The 25,471-nt window shown below is 48.3% G+C and overlaps 1 protein-coding gene across 4 annotated transcripts in view; it reads left to right on the forward strand.

The window, feature by feature from the left end:
* Positions 1-25,471, forward strand: part of KCNAB2 (potassium voltage-gated channel subfamily A regulatory beta subunit 2) — a 106,070-nt gene that overhangs the window by 12,537 nt on the left and 68,062 nt on the right. For 2 of the 4 annotated variants that reach the window (XM_074975683.1, XM_074975686.1), the window contains exon 2: positions 3,372-3,702. The exons of the other annotated variants lie outside the window; for them this stretch is intronic. The gene's annotated coding sequence lies outside the window, so the exon portion shown is untranslated. The remainder of the gene's footprint in view (positions 1-3,371; positions 3,703-25,471) is intronic. 4 annotated transcript variants of the gene reach the window in all.

The following is a 25,471-nucleotide window of genomic DNA, read 5'->3' on the forward strand; positions in this document are numbered from 1 at the left end:
TCTGTTTTTATGTCTGATTTTTGTAAGCCAGTAGTTTTTAAATTAGATTAAATTTTGGGGCATGTAAGGCATTGCAGGGTCCTGAAACGGGGACAGTGATCTGGAAAGGTTGAGAGCCGCCAGTATATTTACTCTAATCTGCTGCGGGCTCCCATGCTGTTGGAAGTGTCCTCCCTTGTGACCCAGGCGGTGACTGGGAGCACACCTCCAGCTTTGCAAATGAGAACTGAGCCTGGTTCATCGAGTGACAGGGGCATTTTTGCTCTTCTTGTTAGATGCTGAAGTTCTCGTCTGCAATGACTACTTTTCAGGATCAGCTTTCTGAAATGTATAATAGTGACAGGGGGTCACCATGCTAGTCTGTATTCTATCAAAACAAAAAAGCAGTCAAGTAGCTCTTTAAAGACTAACAAAATAATTTATTAGATGATGAGCTTTTGTGGGACAGACCCATGAGCTGAAGAAGTGGGTCTGTCCCACGAAAACTCATCACCTAACAAGTTATTTTGTTAGTCTTTTAAAGAGCTACTTGACAGCTTTTTCTGAAATGTAGTATCTTCCGTGGGGTTTGGCCTTTGTTGCCTGGTGCTTGATACTTGGCCCTTAGTGCAGGGGTATGTTATCATCTTCTAACCTCCAGGAGTTTTGATCTTAAAAGAGAAGCTGCTAATAGCCAGGAATCATCATATAATCCAAGTGTAGAGCTGGATGGGGCTTTTAGAAGTCACCTAGTCCATTCCCTTGCTCTGAGGGAGGACTGGTGAGCCCAGAACACTGCTGACAGAAGTTTGCCCAACGTTTGTTTTTTTTCTTAATCTTTCATTGATGGAGATTCCATGACCCTCTTAAAATGGCTTATATCCGTTCTTAGCCATCTTCAAAGTTAGAAAGATTTTCATGACTTCTGTCTATAATCTCTTTTGATGAACAGCTGATTGAAAACATAGCCCAGAATGTGGCTGCAAACAAGATGGCAGGTTATGTTAAAGTAGGAAGACTGTAATTCTGAAAGTATTACACGTAAGGAAATAGTATGCCCTGACCTTTGGTACTCTGCTTATTCTGTTTGCCCCACGCCAAAAGTGAGAAGAAATTTTGAAAAAGCTTTTGGCAGAATAGTAGAAACAATTAGGGGCTTGGAAAGACTTCCTTATGAGAAACGATTAAAAGATTAGGACTACAAAGCTTAGAGAGGTGGTAAGTTAGAGGGGACGTGGCACAGGTGGGTCCATGTGATTAAAAATAAAAGTAGGTAGGGGAGGCGAATCAGGAGTTTCTATTTCTATTTACTCATTTTTTTTATAATAGTGGAGCATGGGCACACCCAATAAAATATCACGTTTATAAGTGATGTGCTATAATTTAAAGGGCTTTAACATGCATATTTCAACAGGCAGACCTCATTGCTGCAATATCTTGTGGACGTGAAAAGATCTGCAGGATTCAAGAAAGTAAGAGGTGTGAGCTACTCTTCAAAGTTTTGCCAGCAAGGCTGTGTTGGTTAGAAGTGTGACAAAAGACCAAAAAAAAATCACATTCCTAACATAGCTAGGTTGGCAAAAGCTTTAATGTAGATGCAGTTCTACCAGGGGGGAACAAAAATGCATACAGGCCAGTGTAGCATACTTTGTTCATGGTCCTGGTCATAAGCCTCAGTGGCAAAATTAATTCTTTATCTCCACTAATAGTGTTTCCAGTACTGCTGTACTGGCAAATCCTTTCTAGAGCAGACAAGACCTTACAGTTACGTGAAAAATAGTTACAGTATCATTAGATTGAGGTAAACCCTCATGCTTCAGGGCATAATACAGCCACTAACTACCTATAGTTAGGAGAAGACTTCCCATAGACAGTTGTGGTTTTTTTCAGTATCTGTTCTGGAATTTCTTGCGTTTTCCCTCTGGATTTGCTACCACTTGAGAAATGAGAATGGCTATATCAGGTCTGAGTGATGGCCCTTCTCCATTCCTGTGTATCAGCTGCTGTACAAAAAGAACCTGAAATCAGTACCATGGAAATCAGGAAAAGAGGGAGAGAGAGAACTTTGGGCTTTTTCCAACTGAAAAGAGCTAAGCTTGTTTTTAATATAGGGTTGCAACTCAAAGGGAATTAGATCGTGGTTTTTATCATACTGGCGCCTGGCAATGCAATTGCAGGTGAGCAGTTGCCTCTAGGGCGGGTGTGTGTGTGTGTGTGTGTCTCTCTCTCCCTCTCCTGGGATTCTCCAGGGAGATTCTTATCGTGTTGCTGAGCAAGAGGTACCACTGAGAATTGCATGGAGGTCCACAGGGTATTTTAGCTGGCTGTGTTGCAGCAACAGTGAGCTAGCAGAGCTGGGGATGGGCAAAATCATGTAGCTGCCAAGCCCTAGAATGCAGGGCTCTTCACTTAAAGGGATCCCATATTTAATGGGGGTGAAAAATAAAGTTCAGCAGCATAGGGTACCACGCTCATCTGCAAGTCAGTCCTCTGCAGCTTTTAGTGGCTTTTATAGATTTCTCTTCCTCCCCTCCCGCCCCATGCCCAATATGGATTTCTTTCTTGTCTTGCCCTATGAAATACCACACAAATTGGAGAAACTTATTCCAATGGCAGCAGTGAAACTCTGTACGCATCCACTGTCAGATGCTTAAAGGAAAGAGGCTGAAAAGCGGAGGAAAAACACAATCTCCCTGGCAGTTCTCGTACAGGTAGTGATGGACAATGCAGCGTTATGTACCTCCCCTCCCCTGTCATTTCTGCCAGGAGTTATATTTTTATTTTTTACAGGAGAGTGGGTTAAAAGTACACAGACCCCCAAACAGTTACATACTGTGTTGGGGTGGTGTTTAAACATTAGGGGGCAAACTACATTCAGGAAGGAGTGTTTTGTTCACAAGTTGTATGTATGACTCTCATGCCCTGGAGACCTTACTGTGCTGGCCATTGCACAAACATGCAGTGAGAGAGACTCCCTTCCCCAAAGAGTGACACACGTTACAAAGGATGGAAAGGGAAACAAAGGCAGGTAGCGGACATGTGAGTTGCCCAAAGTCACCAAGTAACTCTGTGGCAGGGCTGGGGGCAGAGCCAGGGCTCCTGACTGTCCCATCTGCAGATGCTGTCCTGGATCTGCGGCTGATGGCATCCTGTTAGTACAGCCAGATTGTGAGAAGTGTCCGGAACTCCTGTGAGAAGTGCTGGGTTGGAGCCCTTCAGAAACACTGGCCCTTTTTGTCTGTACTGGCCATTGGTTGTACTGGTAAATTAGATTTCCAGACGTATCAATTTTATTATTGCTGCACTGCTCCAATAATAGAGCACAGCTGTCTGTCTGAGGGCAAGTGTGGTTTAATTATAAGGATGTCTTTCCATTCTCTTCCAAACCACAGTCTCGGAGGCGAACATTCCGAAATGGCAAGGGAGCAAGAGCCAATTAACGGTTCCCATGCACTGTGAGCCAGGATCTTTCACGTCTCCCTCTGAAGAGAAGTTCCCACAGGGTGATCTTGTCACCTGCGTGGAGAGACGCACAAGGCAGAGGGAATGTGTTCTTTCTAGAAGAGAGCAGTTCCTACCCAGTGCAATGCCACTACTTGGCTTCTGATGAAATGGAGAAATTAACCCATTCCTGGCTGCAGTACACAACTGTGCAGAGAACCCAACTGAGACTGGGGCCCCATTGTTCTGGATCGGGGTGTGGGGGAACAACTCTAAGATTAGGTAAGTGGTAAAGAGACTCACTTTTCTGTGGAGGAAGTGTAGGGTCTGGACGAAGGTTATGTGCACAAGGAAGCTTGGCGTTAGGAGGCTGGTGTGTGACAGAAAGTGGGGGTATCTGAGGAGGAACTTGGAGGTGGGAGTGGGTTGTGACCTGGGGCCAGGATTGGGATGCAGGGTGAAGGAGGGGTATGGGTGCAGGATTCTGGCCTGCGGGGTGGGAGGGAGTTGTGACCTGGGACGGGGGAGAGGAGGTTGCAGAGGGCTGGGTGGAGACCTGAGGCGGGAGGTTGGGGTGCTGGGTCTGTGAGGGGGGCTGGGCGCCGAAGAGGATTCTGGGCTAGTGGAGGAGTGCAGGAGTGGGAGCAGAGCCTGGGAGGGAGTTGAGAGTGCTGTGCTCTGGCCAGGAGGCGCTTACCTAGCAGTTCCTGACCGGCAGCACTCTCAGGCAAGCTTCCAAGCTTGCTAGCGGCCCTAGACCACTCCCTGTAGCTCTGTGTGCTGTGGGGAGCCTTGGCATGCTGCCCCAGCCGCCAGAAAAATCTCTCGGCTCCTATGGGCTAGAAACCAATTCATCAGCTGCTTTGGTTTGAAAGGTTGAGGCGGGTTTGGGAGCTGCGCTGTAATCTCTCTCTCTAATCCTGTTCTTTTCTTTCTTACAAGGTAAAACTCGAGAGTAATTCCACAGGATGGAAATGTTTTAGTAGGTGGGGCGGGGGTGTGATTGGGTTGTTATTACAGAAGGATTCCCTCCCCATCTGTCAGCCAGCAGCTCACAACCTTCCGGTGGAGCTGGACTCGTGTCACTTCCATTGCTGAGCAGGCCAGAGGGGCCACTGCTGATATGTTCTCTCAGATGCCCTTTTGGTTCATGTGTTATTAAAAAACAATATTAAGAATCTTTATCCACGTGACCTTATCTGATCTCTCCTGTACTCGGCTTTATTAACTGTGGTGAACTAGGTGTTCTGGTTTCTTCCCCTGTGGTGGGCGTCCTGTTGCTGGTGACCTTAACAACAGTTTTGTTTGGGATGGCCTGAAGATGAGCCTTGTAATACTTTCAGAGTGTGGTCTAGTGCAGTGGTTCCCAGCCATTTCAATTACATGGCGCACTTCAATGAGAAGAACAATTCCACGGCACACCTGCTTGCTTCAGCTGAATCGATTGCTCAGAAACATCACATTTACTGATCTTTCCTATGATTAAGGTCTTACTAGAGAGGTTTGCAACACAGGACTACACACAACAAGGTGGGGGTAGAAGCAGCTCCTGAGAGTAGGAGATGCTCTGCAAAAAACCACAGCAAAGGGAAATTGATGAAATTCCTTGGTACACGTGGACAGTTCTCACAGCAGGCCAGTGTGCTGTGATGCACTGGCTGAAAACCACTGGTCTAGTGGGTAAAGCAACGGTCAGGGATCTGGGACTCCTGTATTTTTTTGCTGGTGCTGCTAGGGTATTGATTGCTTTGGTCAAGTCATTTGCTCTCGCCATGTCTCAGTGTCTCCACCTGGAAACGGGTTAGAACATGTCAGTGCGACAGGAGTGGATCATCTAGTGTGCTTGGCTTTGTGTGTTGAGCCGAAAGGTGCTGCGGAAATGCAGAGTCTGTCATTGTTCTATCCTTCGTTAACGGTTCTGCAGGTAACATAAGTTCATCCTTGGAGTGTGGCACTGAAACTCCCACACTGCTTTCGAATTGGGAGTAAAATTAAAACAGGTTAGTTGTGTTTTGTGTTTTTCTTTCTCCATTGGTGCTGTGCACTTGTCTGTAGCTCCAGTTCTCTGGGAACCTTTTCAAGGCACTGTCCTAGCCTGGCTGCTGGACTTGGTGTGATTTAGCATTAAATTAGGTAGTCTTCAGTTTATTGTGCATATCACCTGCTTTGCCAGCTCTGCAGATCCCAGTGGTACAACTGCATTGCACTGCGAGTAACAGCACAGTAGAGACAGTGCAGAAAAGCCCGCGTGACATCTAGAAATGGAGCAGTGTTCTTGTGAATCGTTAGCGCTGCGCTGCTGCAGCTCTTACACAGTTAAAAACAATCCCTTCCCATGCCAAGCAGCCCTGCCTTGGTGATGCATTGACAGCGGACTAATGAAGCAATGCTGTGTTCGGATCCGTAGGCTGGGAGAAGCATTTGTCAGTACAGTAGGTGTATATTGGCTGGCAGAGTGAAACTTGCCGAGTCAGGGTTTGACACCGGCATAAGATGTTTTTGCTGCAGTGACAGCAAAGGGTTTTATTTCCTTCTGTCTGTGCTCTGTTGAATGGATTCAGCCTGGCCATGAGGCTAAACTAATCACTCTTATTTTTCGGGGGGGGGAATGAAAGGGACTGGGGTAAAAAAAATACCTCCTGTGTGTGTATCCAGCTGACTTGATTGCTTGTAGTCCTGGTGGATTGGTACTTTACACTGTCTCCTGGGTTCTATAGAACCACCTCCTCTGCCAGTTTGTTTTTTATTTGTTTTAAATTTCAGTTGCACATCTCATTCCTGGAAAAAAAAATCCATTCAAAATTTAAGCTGGATTTTTTTGTGTCCTCTGATCATAAGGCAAGGTAAGTGCATTGCTTTGAGGTGATGATCTACATTTGGAAAGGTCTTAAAAGCTTTTGTACAGAGCATCATTGTACATTTTCATTTGTGCTTTTCTAATAGATGTATTCCAGCAGGGAGTCTAACTGGCAGATTTAAAAAAAATTAAAAAAAAATAAAATAAATAAAAGGGAAGTGACATATTTCCTCAGATACAGATCAAAGAATTGTCTGTGCTCTGTTTCATAATGGGCAGTGTTGCTTCTGTACTCAGATACTTGTCAGTTTTAAGTGTTACTATAAAAAACCCTGCTGTGAAATGTCATCTCTGATTGTGGGATCTGGTAATGACTTGTGGAGGTTAGCGAGAAAGGTTGCCTAAGCTTTAGAACACCTACAAAATAGAGTGGCAAGTTGCCATAATTCTGTTGTAAATATAGGAGATGCGGTTCTGCGCTAGGTTACTTTTTGGGAATGGATCATGAACGCAGACATTTCCACAGTAGCTCATGAATTCACAGAAATCAACACTCCAGCAGCCTAGAAGACTTTTAACTGAGCTAAGGCACAGCAAGAAATTTTACCTAGTCCTGTAGCAAAGAGCAGCTCAGGGGTAGAGCGGGAGGTTGGTGAACACATAGCTGTGAGGACTTGAGGGGGGTCTATAGCTGGTGAGAGGACTTGGAATGGGAGGGGTTAGGAGGTTGTACAGGTGCAAGGGGTGTAGAATCAAGCTCTCTGTAGCTGCCTTGCATGAGAAGGGAAGACACAGTCACGGCGTCTGTTTATGTGGACCTCATAATATCAGAGGCAAATACTGTACTGGACAATGTTTAACCCTCTCAAGTTACCATTGGGGTGATGCTTCTCTTCATTTGGGCCGTCGCTAGAGCTGGTGGCTGCTAGCCCCAGGAAAGCATGTGAGTGTCGGGTATGCTGTGCTGTTGCATGTCTTGCTAGGCACCACTTGAGTGAATTGTTGCACATGATCCTGCCTCTTGGCACAATGCATTTGCTTCTGGGCCTGGAGAATGGGCGTGGGCGTGGCAGGGTTTGAAAGGGGGCTGCAGTGTTTTCACATTAGGGTTGGTGTAGCCCACACCTGGGAATGAATCCTCACGGCTCTGCCATGGAGGGATGTGCGCTTCAGCAGGGTGCCTTGCTTTTGGCCTCTGGCTTTTAAAGAGGGTTTGTTAAAAGGAACTTAAATTCCTTGCTGAAATTTGGAGCAAGAACATGTCACGCTCCAGCTGGGCTCACCGTGCTGCATTCACAGGCAGGCTGATGAAACTCTGTGTCTGGCTGTGTCAACGCACAGGGTGGGTTCTGTTTGGTGATGGGCTCAGGGACTTCCCAGACAAGCAGTGACTTTCTCTTGTCCGCCACCATAGCAGCTCATGGTCTGTGATCATACACGTCCTGTGTGTGAAGGTTCCCTCCTCATCACATGCCTGTGTTCAGGCTGCTCTCTGGTTGCAGGGAAGTCACTCTGCTCTTCCTTCATCTTCCTAACACCTCTCTCTCAGGCAGCTGCCACTGCAGCCTCAGTGGTACCACCTCAGGAAAGAGGAGATCCTGCCCTTCGCTGACCAGTGCATCTCTTACCAGTGTGTGGTATGGCTGGGGTGGGGCGGGTGGGGGTGATACATTGGTTTCTGGGGTGTTTGCTGCTTAGCCAGCGGGGATTGGCTGGTTGGTTTTTTCTCCATAGTTGCTGCTAATGGGCAGCAGGGAGGTATTTAACTAGGTGTGTATGTAAAGTGTTTATGGAGGTGTCCTCTGGACTGCTACATCTTCCCGATGGCAGCCGCCTACTGACTCCAGAATACAGTGGAAGAACTGGCAGGCTATTGTGCCATGCAGCACTGGGTGTGGGTAACTTTATTTCCTACCACCCACTGCCCACACTTTCCAAATCCCTGGGTCCTGTGCGGCCCCCACCCCGAAAAGAGGCTCATAAAAGGCGCTTCACAGCCCAGTTCTTGCTTGTTATCCGTGTCCAGTCGTATGTCATTGTCTGAGAAGTGACTTGTGTGTTGTAGGATTCCAGGATCTGGAACCTGAGAGCTCTTCCATGTCAGAGTCCACTATTGCTGCTGCAGGTTTCCTCCCTGGTGCAGTCACTTCAGCCTGATGGCTGGGGAAATCTGCCTTTGGGAACAGGCTGCCTCTGTGTGATGGAGGGGACACGTGTGGCTTTTTCAGAAGCCAGATCCCATAAGGGCAGGAGCAGGTTTGTGCTGTCAGTCTGCCACCTCCCACAGAGCTGTGGTTTCTTTGATATCCACCCGAGTGTAGAAATTCAGTGAGCTGGTGGCCCCATGAGGACAGCAAACCAAGAGGCAAAGGTATCCTGTGACCTGGGTCCCACTGCCAGGCGTTCCCTGTGTCACTGTGCTCACTCCAGCTACCAAATGTAGCGTTTAGAGCTGGAGGACGAATTTCCCGTGCGTGACCATGCTGTCAGTTAGCAGATCTGTTGTCCAGTATTGAGCCTTTTCTCCTCCCTCTTTCTCCCCTGCCACCCCTAGAAGCGGGGGAGGCTCTAAGAACGCTGCATTTACTTTTGACATTGTGCAGAGTGGAAGCCTCTCCAGCTCCTTTACAGGAGGGGAATACAGTGACTGGCAGAAGTAATGCCTCCAGCCATAGGTCACGTGGTGCTCGGGTGCTTGAATGCCATGTGTCAGTAGGAGGCCTGGTGGGTATGGTACTGAGGCTGTCCTCTGTTCCTGGACAGTGTAGTGGGGTCACTGACTCCACCTGGTGTGAGGCACGTCCAGGAACAGGCCCACTGAATGCAGGGCCTCCTGGTACTGCGCTACAATGTCAGCAGTTGGAGCAAGTGTGTCTCCTGACAGGCAGGCTCGAACCTGGGACCTATGGAGCTTAGTAGAGACACCTTTACAGCTTAAGTTAAAGGCCAGCTGGCTCTCAGCTGAGGCTGCAGAGGACACTAATTCCTTCTCTGTGAAGTGGTCTAAGTACCACGACATGGGATAGGTAACCACACACAGGTGTGCGGGTTACACAAGCCCAAAGCTGAGCGAATTCCAAAGGTCAGGAGGGTCTTGATGGAAGGCACCTGCTGGCTGCTCTCTCTGGATGTGGCTTGCATGCCTCGCACGATGGCTCAGGGAGTGACATGATCCAGCTCCCAAGTCATTCAGGGTTTTACAGATCAGCCCTTTCAGCTTGCCCAAAGCATCACATGTTCCCCTGGAGGATCCCTGTGTAACAAGCCAGGCCACTGGATTCTACACCCCCCCACATACAGCCATGTTGTAGATGCAAAGAGGGTGGCAGAGGTACAGGTAACATAGGCCACTGCTGCCAAAGGGGTGTGTGACTGAGACGGTGCCGGACCTCAAACCCCACTCACGGCTTGGTAGGGTCTGAGGTCCTCAGTGGATATTGGGGCTCATAGTCTTTCAGAACAGCTGCTGGTGCTGGATCAGCTGACATGGCCCACAGGCAGTGTTCCCTCTTTTTTTTTTTTTCCCATTCATGTGTAGAATAAATGTTGTGTGCACTGAGGCAGGTGTGGATGTGTACCACCAGTAAAAGCGCACACTGCTGGCTCTGGGCACTGTGAGCGCTCTGCTAATCAGTGGGGTGGCATTTCCTGGGTGACTCCCCAAGTACACAGCTTCCAGGGAACACTGTTCAGGGTGCCAGGTTTGGGTGACCTAGACGGACCTTTAGCTGCAGTGCTTTTGCGACAGAAGCTCTTGTACTTAGTTTCATTTATGGCTGATATGTTGTAGTGTCCACCCATCTTCTGGGGTCAGTATCAGAGTTCTTGGTTTTAAAATGGTCTTTATAAACTAAGAGCTAACGTTGACCTGTTCACCCCGGGGCTGTGTAGGACTCAAGTAACGGAAGAGCTGGTTTTAAATTGGAAAAATGGTGAACTTTGGGCAAGAACAAGAGGGCTTTCATGCGAGGACTTCCCCAACTCCCAGGCTCTCTGCGTAAGGGACTGATTTTGCTGCACCATACCTGGTTTTGTGTCTGTTGCTCTTGCACTGCTCTAGTTACGTCACTGGCCACACAGAATGTCAGCAGCCAGTGCTCTTGTTCTGCTGTTGTCTGATGTCACCCGCTGCCAGTGTTCCAGGGTGGTTAATATAAAAGGAGAGGAGCATACAGCCGGGGAGGGAACCTGCCCAGAAATATGCTCTTTCACCAATGAAATGCTTTACGACATCTTCTAGGCTGGTCATTTCTGCATGTTAATCTGCCCCTGCCATGTGGGTGGGTGGTGGGGTTTGCACAGCATCTGGGTGATTGGAGTCGCCTGTGCAGTCTTTCCCTTCCCTAAGGCAGGGTTTGAATGTATTTCATGGGAACATACCTCCCACTCTCTGCCTCAGTTTCCTCTTCTGTAAATCCAGACTGGCTGTATAATGCTGCAATCCGTTCTCGTTCAGGCCTTGGAGACTCTTGGAGCTGTAGAAGTGCCATTTGGTTTATTACCCCATGGTGCTGAAGAGCACCCTGCAGGGCGATGACTGTGGTTTTTCTCTGCTCCGGCTTTGCCTGACATGTGCCATGCGTCCTGACAGTACAGCTTCAGTCCCCTCAGTTCTGCTTGGAGAATCCAGAAGCCCCAAGAACTGCATGGAAGCAAGGGAGGAAACCCTGGCAAGCATCTGTGGCAGCAGTGCTCCAAGTAGAGCTTCCAGGTGTTCCTAGCTTTCAGACTTCTCCAGTGATCCATCCACACCAGGGGTGTTTATGCCATGATACCTATTATTGATTCTGTCTCCATTCTGTTACCAAGTGTGACCTTTAAACCCACTCAACAAAGGCAAGAGGAGTCAGACTGGTGGCAAAACTCAGGCCAGCGTGAGGATGTGTTGTCCTTCCAGGAGTAGCTGAGAGTGCTTCCTATTTCTCGTTACTTCCCCGCCGATGATCTTCTTAGCCCCTTGGTGCCATTCAGGAGTGGCGTGCAGAGCAGGGGGTTGCTCTGCTAATTGAGTATCTGCATTGGATGCTTTTCCCACTTTGACAGCAAGGCAGGCCGGTCATGTTCTTGGGGATGACACGTGCTAGCAGGTGAATGATCCAAGTGCATTGTGAGACAAGGAGTCCTGTTAGCCCTGAGAAAAACAAACCAGGCTTTCTCCTCTTCTAGATAATACACACTTTTGTGTATGACACTGATAAAGCAATTATGGCGGGAAAACAGAATGCATGATGCAGACTTGACGTATGAATTGAAGATGAATTCTGTGTGTGGTTTTAGAGTCTCACGTCACGTTTGTAAGTGTCTTTTTTGTCAAGTTTTCACACTGGAATGGAGTTTTAAAACTTTCCTCACCTTAGTTTTGGAGAAGAGAGCAGCTTTTTCTTCTTTCCCATAGCTGCCCCAGCCCTCTCACAGCCCTTGCTGAAGCCGTGGGGCTGTCCCTGCTGAGCTGCAGTGTCAATTTAAGAGCTGTTGCAATTCCAGGGTCAGCTGCCGGCGTCACAGCTGAGAGTTTGCTAATGTCTCGGTATTGGACCAGGGTTAATACCTTTTAAATGACATTCTACCTGTTGGGAGACCCACAGAGATTTACGTATCTCAGTTGCCTCCACATCTTGAGTTCCATTTTTGGGGCCTGGAAATACATATTATGTGAAGATCCAGGGTGTGCCTGTATCTTTTCCTCCATTACTTAGAGATGCTCCAAGACCCGCTTGCTGGAGTCTATGAATGAAGCAGCTCTGCCCTGCTGTGCGATAAACCATGCTGTTTACTGTTCTCTAACTTTTCAGTCAGCACATACAGCCCACTAGGGGTCTTTGCACCAACTGTGAGGCCCTCTAGGATGGGGCTTATTGTCAGAACAGCCCAGAAGGAGAGAGAGCGAGCATGTTTCTTAAAAGTCGCACTTAGTGAATCTCGCCCAAGTGCTGCCAAACATTTCTGATTTTCTTGATATCCCACCATTTGTCAGTGTGCATAAACTGTGTAACCACACAGACCTGGGAATGCATCTGGTTAAAGACTCTCAGAATATATGGCTAGCTGGAGATATAGGTAAATGTTTGTTAACTACCAATGAGTAAACAGCACTAGCCTCATAATTACTAATGCAAAAAGTGTCGAGCATAAAAAATAAAAACAAAACACAAAATACCCAAGAAGCGTAATGTATTTGATATCATTGTGAATAATGTGGATTTAAGCATGGGGAAAAATAAGGATTATGGATTTGTCACTAAGTCACTTGCTTATGGAACCAGGTTTACAGCGAGGCTTGGCTATTGGTTACCAGGGAACTACCACAACATTTTCTGGGGTCTGTTTGCAAGAAGGAGGTAGGAGAGGATTAGACTGAAATGCCAGAAATAGTGTGTTTCCATTACTGCAGATCTGTTCTGTGTCAGTTATTCAAATCACTTTTCAATCTGAACAGCTCTTCTCTGCCCCCATATTCAGATTCTTTTAATTGACGTGAACGACTTAAAAGAGCGTTGTCTCTCTGAGCAAAAGGGTTGATTTCTGAACCACCCTTTCAGGAACGACAGACTTGGACCCCTTGGTTTGTCACTGTAACGTTTTAGCCTGGTTGAGGGGCTGAATTTGAATGTAGACGCTTCCCTGTGACCCTCTGTTTTGCTAAAGCTGCATGTTTCAGTGATGAATTCACCACCATCAGGTGTTTTGCTCATGGAGATGCTAACTGATCAGAGCCCACTCCTGGCAGTCTGGCACCCCCGGCAAAACTCATGTGAGCCAGCGCTTTCCTACCCGCTATGAAAGCACTCTGCCCTTGGGCGTATCAGGTTGTAATGTTGCCCATTCGAATTTGGCCTGGCTGCTCCCTTAAATCTGCTTTCCTAGCTGCCCAGTTTGTCTATCACTGAAACAGTCTCTGCAGCTCAGTCAGAGAGACAAGTCATCAGACTTTCAGAAAAGCTCCATGCCCGGTGGTGCTTCAGCCTAGATTAAGACAAAAGATCTGGCGTTAGCCAACGTGTTCTCGAGCTAATGCCTTTGAAGAGCCTGCTGTAGGCAAGGCCGTGTGTGCTGGAACGCCTCCTAAGCTGCTTCAGTTAGAGCTTTGACTCCTCAGGGCCTTGACTTTCCGCACTTCTATTCTGCCATGTTCCACATTGGTTCCAGTCAAACCCCAGCAGAAGGCAGAGTGGAGGTCACATGACAATGTGACCAGAATAAACCCAGTCCAGTGTCTTAACCAGAAGATCCTCCTTTTCTCTCGGGGAATCCTGTCCCCACTTCCTTGGAATTCTGTTACTTTTTAGGTTAGAGGCTGAAATGGGCTTGTTCTCAGAATGGGAAAGGCCCGTCTGTCCCAGTCCAGTAGAGTTTCACAGTTACGAACACCTGGGGAAGGGATATCCTTTGTAACTCAGAACAAACGGTGTGGTTCTTGCAAAAGTTCACAACTGAACATTGATTTAGTACAGCTTTGAAACCTTACTGTGCAGAAGCAAAATGCTGCTTTCCCTTTATTTTTAGTAGTTCACATTTAACAGAGCACTGTACTGTATTTTCTCTTTTTGTTTTGGTTTCTGCTGCTGCTTGTTTGCATTCTTCTGGTTCCAAATGAGGTATCTGGCTGGCTGGACGGTTTGTAACTCAAAAGTTCTACTGCATTTTTGTCTCCTGAAAAATGTTACAAACCTACGTAAGGCTCTGGTAAAGCAAGGTGAATGAGAGAGTCCCTTTCCTCACCTCTGCAAGGGTTTTTAGATATGTCCTGTGCATATAAACAACTTTCCCTATATTTCCATATTTTAGCCTCGAGATATTAATACAGAAACTCCTAATTGTAATGGATTTTCAGCTAAGCCTTTTGGACTCATGAAACTGAAGCTGGTTATAATTGCTTTAAGCAGGCTGAAATGAAATATAAAATGGCAGGGTCAGAAGAGACGAGCGATTTTGGCAGTCCTTTTGATTTACAGACCAAGTTCATGTAAAAATAAAGGTGAGTACAATTTGTCTTTAAGAGAGCAGAGACACCAGCATGCCAGACTGATGGGAGTGGTGGGGGCATTGTTCACAGAAACTGACTTTTAGGGAAAAATAGTTGAAATTAACATGCATGTTATTTTTGGGTGGAAAGATGGGTGTGAAAGAACATGGGACTAAACAGATACACCGGATGTGCAACAATGATGATTTAATTGCCGCTAATGCTCCCTTGAGGTCTTAGAGACTGACTGGTGTGGCTGGAGGTGTCTGAAAGGCAAGATACAAGGACACAACTGTGAACTTTGGCTAGAAAAGGAGTTTCCTCAGCAGGGGTCTTTTCATTCATTCCATTGTGCTTTGCATGAGGCACCAAGAATAAGGGGCTACCATTTTAAAAAGATTTAATGAAAGTCGAGGATTTTCTTCCACGCCTGGTGGATGGGGGTGGGGGACAGGGAGAGGAAAATGGCCGGTAGTGTGGCTTCTGTTTTGAGAGTTAGACAGGGCCCTATCTGGAGATTCATTGAGCAAGAGAGGGGGCAGAAGTTAGTTACTAGTCAGCTTCACAGTCTGTTTATCATAGTGCAGTTCCTCTGTCAAAGAAGGGGAAGTAATTACAGTTAAGCAATAGAAATTAATCTGCGCTGGCCTCAGATCAAGAGTTTGAATGGAAAATAGGAGCATAAGAGACCTGTTGCCTCTTACCTCCTTTAAAGCAGCAGGCAGCAAACTGAGATTGCAAGATAACCAACCAAGTTGACTCCTGCATGCCTAGAAAGATACCCTTAGTTAATTAATTTCATAGCGTATCCAGATGATCCTGTGCTGTGACACGGAGGAGAGAAGCCCCTGATCTACTTCCTCTAGAAATTTCATTCTTTAAATCTGTTTGAGTTCTCTTACACGTTTTCTTTCCAAGGTAAACAATCGCAATCTAGTCGATTTTATCGTCCTTATATAAGGTGGCCATGTCATGCTCCCAGACATTATCATTGCTCTTCCCTGAACTGCCCTCCACTGGAGATGGGGTGGCTGGTACTTCACATGCTTTCCCAGATATTGTCCTGAACGCTAAAATTCCAGTCACTGAAAGAGACCAGTGAGAAGAATTCTTCAGGCTGTTTGCTTTGTGTGTGACAGCACTTTGTGTCGTTGGTTTCCCCATTTCCCCTGTGTCGTGCTGTATTTCCTGTCATGTGGGTCAAATTCTTCTCTCATTTAGATCTTGTGAGTCTCCTGTTACTTCTCTGGCTTCAGGGAGATAACTGGGCCCTTCATGTGGGTCTTTCACTCAGTAAAACAGGCGAGAAGAAACCCTTTAAAGATAAGAACGTGCCACCAAACCACAGCACTTGTCCGGGTGCGAAAAGGCCGGGCAGTCTCTGAAACTCTTTGGAATGGAGCTGACTCGATTTCAGGGTGACACAGCTCCTTTAAGTGCCTTGCTGCCGTCAGGCTGGCAAAAGAGGGACACCTTGCTGCACGAGCTGTGAAAATAATGAGAATAGCCTTGCATGTGAATCACTTACATAACGCTCCGCGACTGAGAGCAGTAGCTGCGGGAAGGAAGCAGGCTGCACTCAGACGCACTCACAGCGGTGTTTAATTGGAGGGAGTGTTGCACTGGAGCAAACTATACGCTGTCTGCAGCAAGTCCTTCACCCCACTCTCCCACCCTGTTTCTCTCACCTGGGCCAGATGTTTGGTCTGAGCCATTGCCCTGCGGTCGTCTGTTTGGGTGATAATGCTGCAATGCCACGAGGGTCAGTGTTCTGAATGTGGGTGGGGGGGGTTGTGTTGGTGGCAGGAGGGTGCAGAAACCTTATTTTGACTGTCAGTGTATTGGGGGCTGTGTGGGATGAGAGCAAAGTGGGGAATGAGAAAAGTCTGAGGATAATCAGGGTTACATCGAGGCTTGATAAACTGGAGGCTCCTTCTTCCCCACCCTGAAAGTCCCTCTCTCAGTGGCATCAAAGGAGTGGGGTCCAGGTTTTGTGCTAAAAATTGGAACAGGAAGTGGCCATCCATCTCCCTCCTGTTTTAATTAGAAGCTGTGTCTCTCACTCCCGGTAGCTTTGCTTTATGTTTTACATTGCTGTTGCTCTTCCCAGAAATCTCTTTGAAATTGCACCTTGGCTGAGCCTTCACTAATCTCTGTGTGCTGCAGATAACTTTTGTTTAATCTGGGTGGGAGAGAAACAAATTGCTCTGGCTTGTGTAAGGTCAGGCAAGCTTTTAAACCCAAGTGGTTGTCTGTTAAATGGGAAGAGCAGAATCGTTCTCTCCTATCTGTTCCTGCCCCTAGTTTAGCAACAAAATAGCAGCTAGTCCGCTTCTTTGGAAGGGCGGTGCTGAAAATCAGAGGCATTGCTGCGCAGCATTGCTTTGTGGTGGGTTGGCAGCTAGTATGACGTGATGGAGCATTTCCTGGCATACAGTATTCTAAGTCACACCAAGGAGATGTTTCACTGAATTGCTAGTTCCTTTTTTAATTATTTTTCTTAAACGGATGTTCCTAGAAAATTTTAAATAACGGTGCATCCTGTCGTTTTGCTGGCTTCCCACCTTGATGACAGCTGCTGGATAGTTCAGCAGGGCTCTCTTGGCTAATTGTAATTGACTAGTAGTTTGGTTTTATGTTGGCCCGTTCCCAGAAGTGATTTCCAGTGAAACTAAAATCATACTTAAAACCAAAGGCGTCCTCATCTCTTCAGTTACGTGGTATCTACAGCACAGCTGAGAGGAACCAGCCACAAACGATATAATTGTAGCCCTCTTGCTTGCTGATAAAGAAATCCAAAATAACATTGCCCCTGTGACTGAAGCATTAAAGAAACGGAAGACCTCTTCCTGAATGATGTCCCCAAACATTCCTCCTGCTTCATTGCCGTGCTGCAGCCCCTTCCTGTGTTAATGCTGCCAAGCTAATCTGTGGCTCCGGACTGAGAACACTCGGGCTGCTGAAGTTAGCCCACAGAAGGACCAGCCCCAGTCTGATCCCTCCCTTGGTGGTCAGCAGCTTGGCCCAGCATTGTTTATGCCCCTTGTGCGCAGGAGAAGTGAGTGGGGATTTTTGCGTGTTGGCTGAACACAGTTGTTCTTCTTTCCTCAGACAGAAAAACAGTCCTAAGCCTAGAACTTCCCAGCAGACTTTCACCTTCTTCCAGAGCTCCCTAGCCAAGAGGCTGTCCATAGTCTCACCCCCACAGCTGAGGTTTGTGTAGACTTGGCCGAAACCTCTCTAGGCTGGGTCCACCTGTGTTTCTCCCCTACCTGCCTTAATGCTCGGAGCCCGCACAGGTTGGCCTTGCTCTCTTGGGAAGAGGGATGAATGACTGTTGTGTGGATCGAGGCAGAGGAGGAGCATTCCCCTCGCGATGCTCTCCTCAGTGAAATCATTCCCTTCTGTCACCACATCGTCCAGTGGCACTTCGGGTTCCTGGTAGAGTTAAACTCTTCGTGAAGATACACATCGCATGCAGCCCCCAGCTAAGGCTTCTCCAACTCATCATCAGGCATCTGCAACCCATCCTAAACAATGGTCCTTCACTCTCACAGACCTTGGGAGGCAAGCCTGTCCTTGCCTACAGACAGCTTGCCAACCTTAAACAAATTCTCATCAGCCACTATAGAGCACAACACAGTAACTCTAAACCTGGAACCAATCACTGCAACGAACCTCACTGCCAACTCTGCTCACATATCTACACCAGCGATATCATCACAGGGCCTAACATCAACCACACCATCAGGGGCTCCTTTACCTGCACATCTACTAATATAATATATTCCATCATGTGCCAGCAGTGCCCCACTGCAATTTTACATTGGCCAAATTGGACAGTCTCTGTCCAAGAATAAATGGACATAAATCAGACCTCAGGAACGGTAACATGCACAAACCTGTAGGAGAACACTTCAGTCTCCTGGACACTGAGTAACAGATTTAAAAGGAGCCGTCCTACAACAAAAACATTCCAAAATAAAATGGAGAGAGAAATCTCTGAGCTGCAATTCATCTGCAAATTTAACTCCATCAGCCAAGGATTAAACAGAGACTGGGAGTGGGTAGCCCCTTCCAAAAGCAGTTTCTCTGCTCTGGAAGTTTACACCTCCATGTTAGAATCTGACAGTGGGCCCTGACTGATCTGACTTGTTTTCTCCTCTCTTGATGTATACTACTGATAACGGGCCATTTCTACCCTGACTGAATAGACCTTGTCAGCTCTGGCCCTCCCTTTTACTGGCACCCCGCTCTTTAAATACCCCTCTGAAACCCCCCCCCCACCTCATGCATCTGATGAAGTGGGTCTTTGCCCATGTAAGCTTATGCTCCAAAATATCTGTTAGTCTATAAGGTGCCACAGGACTTCTTGTTAAACTCTTCATCAGTCTTTCACTGCAGTCAGCCGTCCCTTCCAGCTGTGTAGAAACAGTCATGTCAGGGCCTTGCATTAAGACTCAGGGAGACACACACCCCCCCACACACGCACGTCGGGTGCAGATCACCTGAGTATCGCTCTCATCTCGAGTGGCAGGGAATCCCAGCAGTATCTAGGACTCAGACTGACAGATGTTCCTGCCCGGTCAGTGAGCGGTGCTCAGCAGCGCACCCTCTCTCCATTTCCCTGTCCCAGAGAGGTCAGCTGTGGTGGTAAGTGTGGGGCCTTATGGTGCTCGTGGTTGCTGGATGGCTGGTTCTTGTGATTTGGTGTGTGTGCTAGGTCCTCCAAGCAGGCTAAGGGATGGCTGCAGAGTGAAGCGTTCTTTGCTGTGCCTCCCCAAACACAGCCATTTGTTGTCACCTCTTTGCTCACATGGCATTTTGCTCTGGGACTTCTATCCGTCTATGGTGTCTGTCTAGCTCCCCATCAACAGGGTGGCTACGTCTACAATAGGGGAAAACGTCAAAATGGCCATGCTAATGGCCAAATAGGTGAATATTAATGAGGCACTGAAGTGAATATTCAGTGCCTCATTTGCATGCTGGCAGCTGTGGCACTTGGAAAGTGCTGTGGTTCACTCGCATGCGGCTCGTCTGCGGGGGGGCGGGGTGTCCTTTCCGAAAGGACCCTGCAAACGTCGCAATCCCTTTGTTCCGATCAGCTGGTAGGAATAAGGGGATTTCGATGTTTGTGGAGACTTTTCAAAAAGGGCCCTGTGTCAACGAGCTGCGCACGAGTGAAACACGTCACTTTCGAAGTGCCATGGCCAGCAGCATGCTAATGAGGCACTGAATAGTCATTTCAGTGCCATGTTAGTATTCTCCGATTTGGCCATTAACGTGGCAATTTCGAAGTTTTCCCCTAGTGTAGACATAGCCAGTGTCTGAGCACCTTGCAGTTTGTGGTGCGTTTAATTTTGCCACATCCCCAGGAGTGCAGGGCAGTGCTGGTACTGCCATGCTACAGATGGGGAATCAGGTACAGAGAAACCCAGCGACTTGCCCAAGGTCACACAGGAAGTCCGTGTTGCAGCAGAGTCTTGAACCCATGTCTTTCAAGTTGGATGATGCCTTCCTCTCTCTGGAAACAAAATGTGCATGAAACTTGTCCATTTGTCTTGTAGTATTCAGAGCTTGTGTCTGTTGTTAGCTCTTTGTTTGCGATTTCTAAACTGAACAACCTGGGTTCCTGTTCCATTTTTGTGAATTTGGAAAATGAGACCATTACAAAAGGGCTGAGCCAGGCAGTCAGCAAGGATGTCACCTTGAGGATGTCAGTTCTGTTGGTGTGATCACACCGTGGGGCCAGGGAGTGTCTCAGGTTGCCTCTAAGTGCTGTTCTTCCATTTCTGTCTTCTTTTCTCAGCTTCCAGTGTCTCCTTTTCAGAGGCTGATGCTCCCCCAGGTCTCCTGGAGAAACAGCTGATTTGGAAACTTAATTTCATCTTCAGACAGGTAGGAGTGTGGAGGGCCCAGCACACTAGTGGGTCAGATGCAGTGGATAGGTTTGCGCGTGGGTTTTTTAAATCTTATGACTGACCGCTCCAGGAGGCCCTTAGAGAACAGCGACTGGCCTGCTGCTGCTGTCACTAAGGGAAGGAGAAATTGGTAGGTTTGCCTTGTGCCTGCAGCACGAAGGATGTTTTGAGGTTGCAGTTGTGAAATCATTGGAACGGAAGAAAGAAACTGCCGTTGCCTTCTTGCAGGGTGCAGGCTGCTTTATGGGACTGGCTTTCTTTTATCAAAGAGTAAGTGAAACTGCTCAGAATGATGGAACTGGCCTTGCGGTGAGGCTGAGCCATCTCCCTCTGCCTGCCTCCTCAGCGTGAATCCCAGCCCTGTGTAGTAGCCTAGGATGTCTGGATCACCTAAAGAACAAAACTTTTGGTAGGTTGCTTGCAGGTGGCCTTCCGGCATCTCCTCTGCTCTGTGTATGCAGTGCTACTGGTGTGCTGCACTCCATCGTTCCCGTGCTCGTGGTTTAGTGTCAGTGCCAGAATAACGTGTACAGTGTCTTGATAAAAACAAAGAGCATCACGTATGCCACTTTCTCTTGACTTGGAAGAGGAGTGCAGGCTGGCATGCCGGCTTGCCTAGGGGTGAGGTTAGGCTTTTTGCTCCTGCTAAGCGTCAGCAGAGCTTATAGCAGGCAGAGTTGGGCAAACTCGTTGGTAAAGGGAGTGAAGCACCCAGTTCCCATGTTTCCAGGACACTGACTGCTTCCATTGCCATAGGCTGTTTGGAAATGCCCAGCTTTTTTGACTGACTTCAAACCCTCCCAAGAAGAACCCCTCCTATGTGAAACATGTGATCTACTTTGGACCCCCTATGGAAGCAGTTTGTTTGATTCCTGTTCTGCGTGTGAGTGTGGGAGGTGAATGGGACAACAGAACAGTTTCTGGTGAAGAGATGTGCAGTGCTGGTACCATTTGCCAGGAACCTGAGCTTTTGTGGGATCTCCCTCTTCCTTGCAGATGGAAGACACCGTGCCTTTTGTTGGGGGGGGGGGTTGGTTTACGCTGCACAGCAGAAAGGGCTTGTGAATTCCGAGGAATTCTAGTAGACTTGCAGAACATTGTTGGAGGCTTACAGAGCTTCAACCTTAACAGGGTTCATCCCTTTCCTGATAGATATTAAGGGACATTGATGTTCAGAAGAATTTGGGGTTGTCTCTTCCTTGATTTCTTTTTTAAAATGAGCTAAGTGAACATATTTTTAGACTGCAGCTATCAACATGCTCTAGATGCATATAGAATGAAACACACGCAACTTGCAACACTTAGACCATGAGACTTCTGATGAATTAACTGTTAAACCAGAGTCTGAGTCAGATAATGCTGACCACTTTAGGTACTATTTGGTGTCACATCTTCAAGTCAGGGTACTGTCCCTTCCCCCGTGCTTTCCCCCACCCCATGCAGTGTAGGTCTTGTTTCATTTTAAAATCCTCTTTGCACCCTCCCTGCCTCCCACCAGTTATGAGCAGCTCTTTTACAGCCCTTGGTCGGTGTTGTCCAATACTGTGTGTGCAAATGGAATGTTTAAGTGAGACAACAGCCATCCTGTTTCCTAGGGCAACTGTATTATACAGGACCATGGCAAAATTACTTGTGTTCAGTGAAGGTCAATGCAATCCGTCAGAACTCTGCAGTACAGTCGACCACCAGCTCATGCATAGGTTGTGTTCCTGGGCAGCCATACATAAGTCAAATTTTATGCAAGTCGTGACTGGGTTGGGGAGGAACCCTGCTGCCTTTGGGTGCCGCAGTCCAGGCTACACATGGCTCCCTGCCCCTGTGAGCGGCGGGGAGCCAGGAACCAGGCAGCAGCCTGGCTCCAGGGTCCTGCAAGTGGAGGGGAGCTGGGAGACAGGCTGCCACCTGGTTCACAGCTCCCTACCACTCCAGAGAGCTGGGAAACTGACCAATCCGGGGAGCCAGGCTGCCACCTGGTTCCTAGCTTTTGCCATTCCTATTGCAGGAAATGCATAAGTCGAAATCATGTAAGGTGAGGGCTACTGTACAAACATTCAAACATCACGGTGATGGGGCCCATTACAGAGAAGTACTGCCAAGTTGGAGTCTTTTTATCTACCTTCTTATCGTTTAAAGTGTGTGTTTGTCTGGGAAGGATCTCTCTCTCTCTCTCTCTCTCTCACACGGAGAGAGAGAAGGTGACTGAATGACCCACCCCTCCTTGCCTGGCACGCTCTGCCATCCGTGCTACTGCGAGCCCCTGGGGACAGTCCCACCTCTCCTCGTCCCATGTCCTCCCATGGCAGCAGGGGACGAGGGCACTCAGGGTCCTAAGCCTCCTCTCCAGATGCTTCCACCAAGGAGTGAGGGGTGACCTGACCCATGTCTTTACAGAGCTCATCTCCCCTTCACCCTCCCATTCTGTGGCTGGAAGCAACTCTTCCCTGCCGGCCTGCATGGCACTGAAAGGCAGCTGACAAACATTGCCAGCCACTGACATAACCCACCCAACTCCTGTCCTGGCTACAGTGCAGGAAGGAAGGGGTTAAGTCCTAAGAATGCCTAGGGCAGCTGAGCACAGAGATCCTGACCACAGGGGCTTCAGCCAACCTGGCCAGAGAGGGGGCTGAGCCGGGGAGGCCACCTAGGGGATAGAGCAGCCCTGTGTTCCCAGCAGGTGGGACCCAGGGGTGCTGGGAGGGGCAGGGCAGGTGCTAAACTCCTGCCTAGGGGTCTGCTGCAAAGCTTGCAGGGTCAGGGCATGCACAAGTCGCAGATGGCACCTCTGCCCCTCTGCTCTGGGGCTTAGCTGAGAGCCCAGAGGCTTTCCCCTGCCCGTGCTGGTGGGGCTGGGCTTCTTCTGGGCAGTGTCCCAGGCCACAGGCTCTTGAACTTTGCAGAGAGCTTGGCAAGCACTTCCGGACAGTGCCGGGAGCAAGATGTGCCCCAGTCGGGAGATAAGGGGGCGCAGCCATGCCTGGGGCTGCAGGGAGAAGGCAGCAAGAGGACGAACACTTGACTGGCTGATTGGTGAGCAGAGGTGACTCATGCCTGGCTGGTGCCTGCCCACACTCACTCACGGGTGCACTGAGCAGCCAATGACAGCTGGAAATGCAATTGGGGCAGGGTTCTGCTGGCAGAGAGCCAGCACACAGCAGGGTCTGTGCTAACGAACCAGCAGAGGGAGTGGCCAGCTCCACGTCACAGCTTTGTCCCGCCACCAGCCTTGCTCATCTCCCCGCATTGTTGGCCCCTGGATCCCCTGTTCCAACTCGCGGCTGATGGGCGAGTAGCTGTCCAGCAGGGCTCCAGCCTGTAGCAGAGCCTGGCAGCACTGATGCAGGGAGGCAGAAAATAGCAGCTGGCCTGCTTGTAAGAAAAAGCTGGGACACCTGCAAGAGGGCTCACTACAGGCCCTGCCCTTTAAAAATGGGACGTCTTCCTCTCTCCAAAATATCTGGCATCCAATCTACAGTCCCATAGGACAATGCAAGGTCTCTAGTAACCATTTAGAGGTAGCAGCTCCCGTTACTTGTGGAAGGGGGGTTATTTTCTGGGAAGCGTTGTTAGGCACCTACTTCTTAAGCAGCACAACTCTTGGTTTAATTCTTGTCACAGCTCAGACAGGCCTGTGAATTTTGCAGTGAGGACATCCATTCTCAGGTGGGTACATGTCAGTAGCCATCCCTGGGGGGAATTCTAAGGCCCCATCCCATCTGTCCCCAGAGGATTGTGTGCTCTGTGAGTTGTTATGCAGCAATTAATTTGTGTGAGCTGTGCGACGCTATAGGTCGCGCTTTCCCTGACTTGCTCCTGTTCCAAGCTCTGCGGGTTTGGTGCAGGGGCTGTAACTTGCACCTCGCTCTTCTTGGCATCATGTTTTGAGATGATGAGCCTCTGGAGGGATTGGTTAGTTGACTGATGCAGTAGATTTCTATTGGGTAGCACTGGCTGCAGAGCAGCTGGAAGTCTGCTCAGCATTCCAATCAGGCTGGAGGTGCGTGTGTCTGGAATTCAGAGTTCTGTAAAAAAGCCAGACCAGGATTCTGGAAGTATTTCATTCTCACTGTGGGATGAATGTGGCTAGCTGACTGCACCATGAAGGAATTTTTGGTGGGGGGAAAAACAGCTCACCTTAAAAACAAAATTTTTAAAAAATTACCATATGTAAAAGAGCGTTGAATGTTGCTGTAATCCTAGCCAAATCTAGAAGAGACTTGACAGCAGATGGCACTGTCTGGATACAGAATTAAAAGGTCATCCCCCAAGCAAAAGCATTAAATGCAACAAAACCGTGCTTCCCTCTGATGAGCCCTGTAGAAGGATCTGGAGCAAGTAAGATAACACAGGATAAAGATATTAGCAAACTGGATTTCCTTTGTGCGCTTTATTACATTTCATTTCAAGTTATTTGAAGGCCAGCTTTTATGGGCTGGTTCTGCACTGGCTGCCTAGAAACCCATGAAAGAGAAGGCCTTTGTTTCATGCCTTAAGTCCAGCCTAGCTTGTGGGTATTTCCTCACTTGCACACTTCACTTCCTTGCCTCCTTTTCTGCCCCTGCTGTACTGATGCATGGGCCTGTTTGCCCAGCCATAAGGAGCCTTTCTCTCTGGGCTTTGCTGTGTGCCTTCTCCGGAGCAAGCAGTTACTGGTGAGAAGTGGCTGGTTTCTGTGCGTGGGGTCCAGGAATTGCTCAGCTCTTTGGGCTTCCACTGACAAGGAGTGGGAACTTCTCGGATTGCCTGTTGACCCATTGGAGCTGCATTCTCCTTTCACTGTGTGCTTTGGTTTGTGATGTTCTCTTTCTCTCTGACCTGCCTGTCCCATTTGGAAACGGAGAGAAGGGCAGGGATGGAGAGGGAGGTGGCAGCAATGGATCAAGCAGCATCTCCTGTCTCTCTTCTTCAGACAATAGCATTGTCTTCTCCCCGCACCCCAACACTTGCGGCAAGGGTGGAGCATGGTTTGTTCTTCGGTGACCTATCTTACAACATAATCCTTTGGGTAGGGGGTGCGTTTTACTGTCTTCCTACCCGCGGGGCCTTGCTGGCTGGTCCCCGGTGTACTTTTGTTGCTCTGTTTTTAATGCAAACTTTATCCGTATTGGAGAAGGCCAGGAAGGTGCGAAGGATTCATTGCAAGAGCTGTGGACTAGAATGGCGGGGCAGGACTGTGCTTATCCAAAGGTGCATTTGCTACCTACTAGCACCTCGGAGGGTTATCTTGGCAGGCAGGAGAGCTCCTGGTGGTATGTTTAATGCAGCTTCTGAAGATGCTCCCGTTGCTCTGTGTGGGGATTAGATCAGCTTTACTACATCTTAGCGTTATAGTGATTTGGGTCTGTGGTGCAGCCTGGCCTCACTTTGAAAAGC

The sequence above is a fragment of the Carettochelys insculpta genome, chromosome 23, assembly GCF_033958435.1.
Source record: "Carettochelys insculpta isolate YL-2023 chromosome 23, ASM3395843v1, whole genome shotgun sequence".
NCBI lineage: Eukaryota > Metazoa > Chordata > Testudines > Carettochelyidae > Carettochelys > Carettochelys insculpta.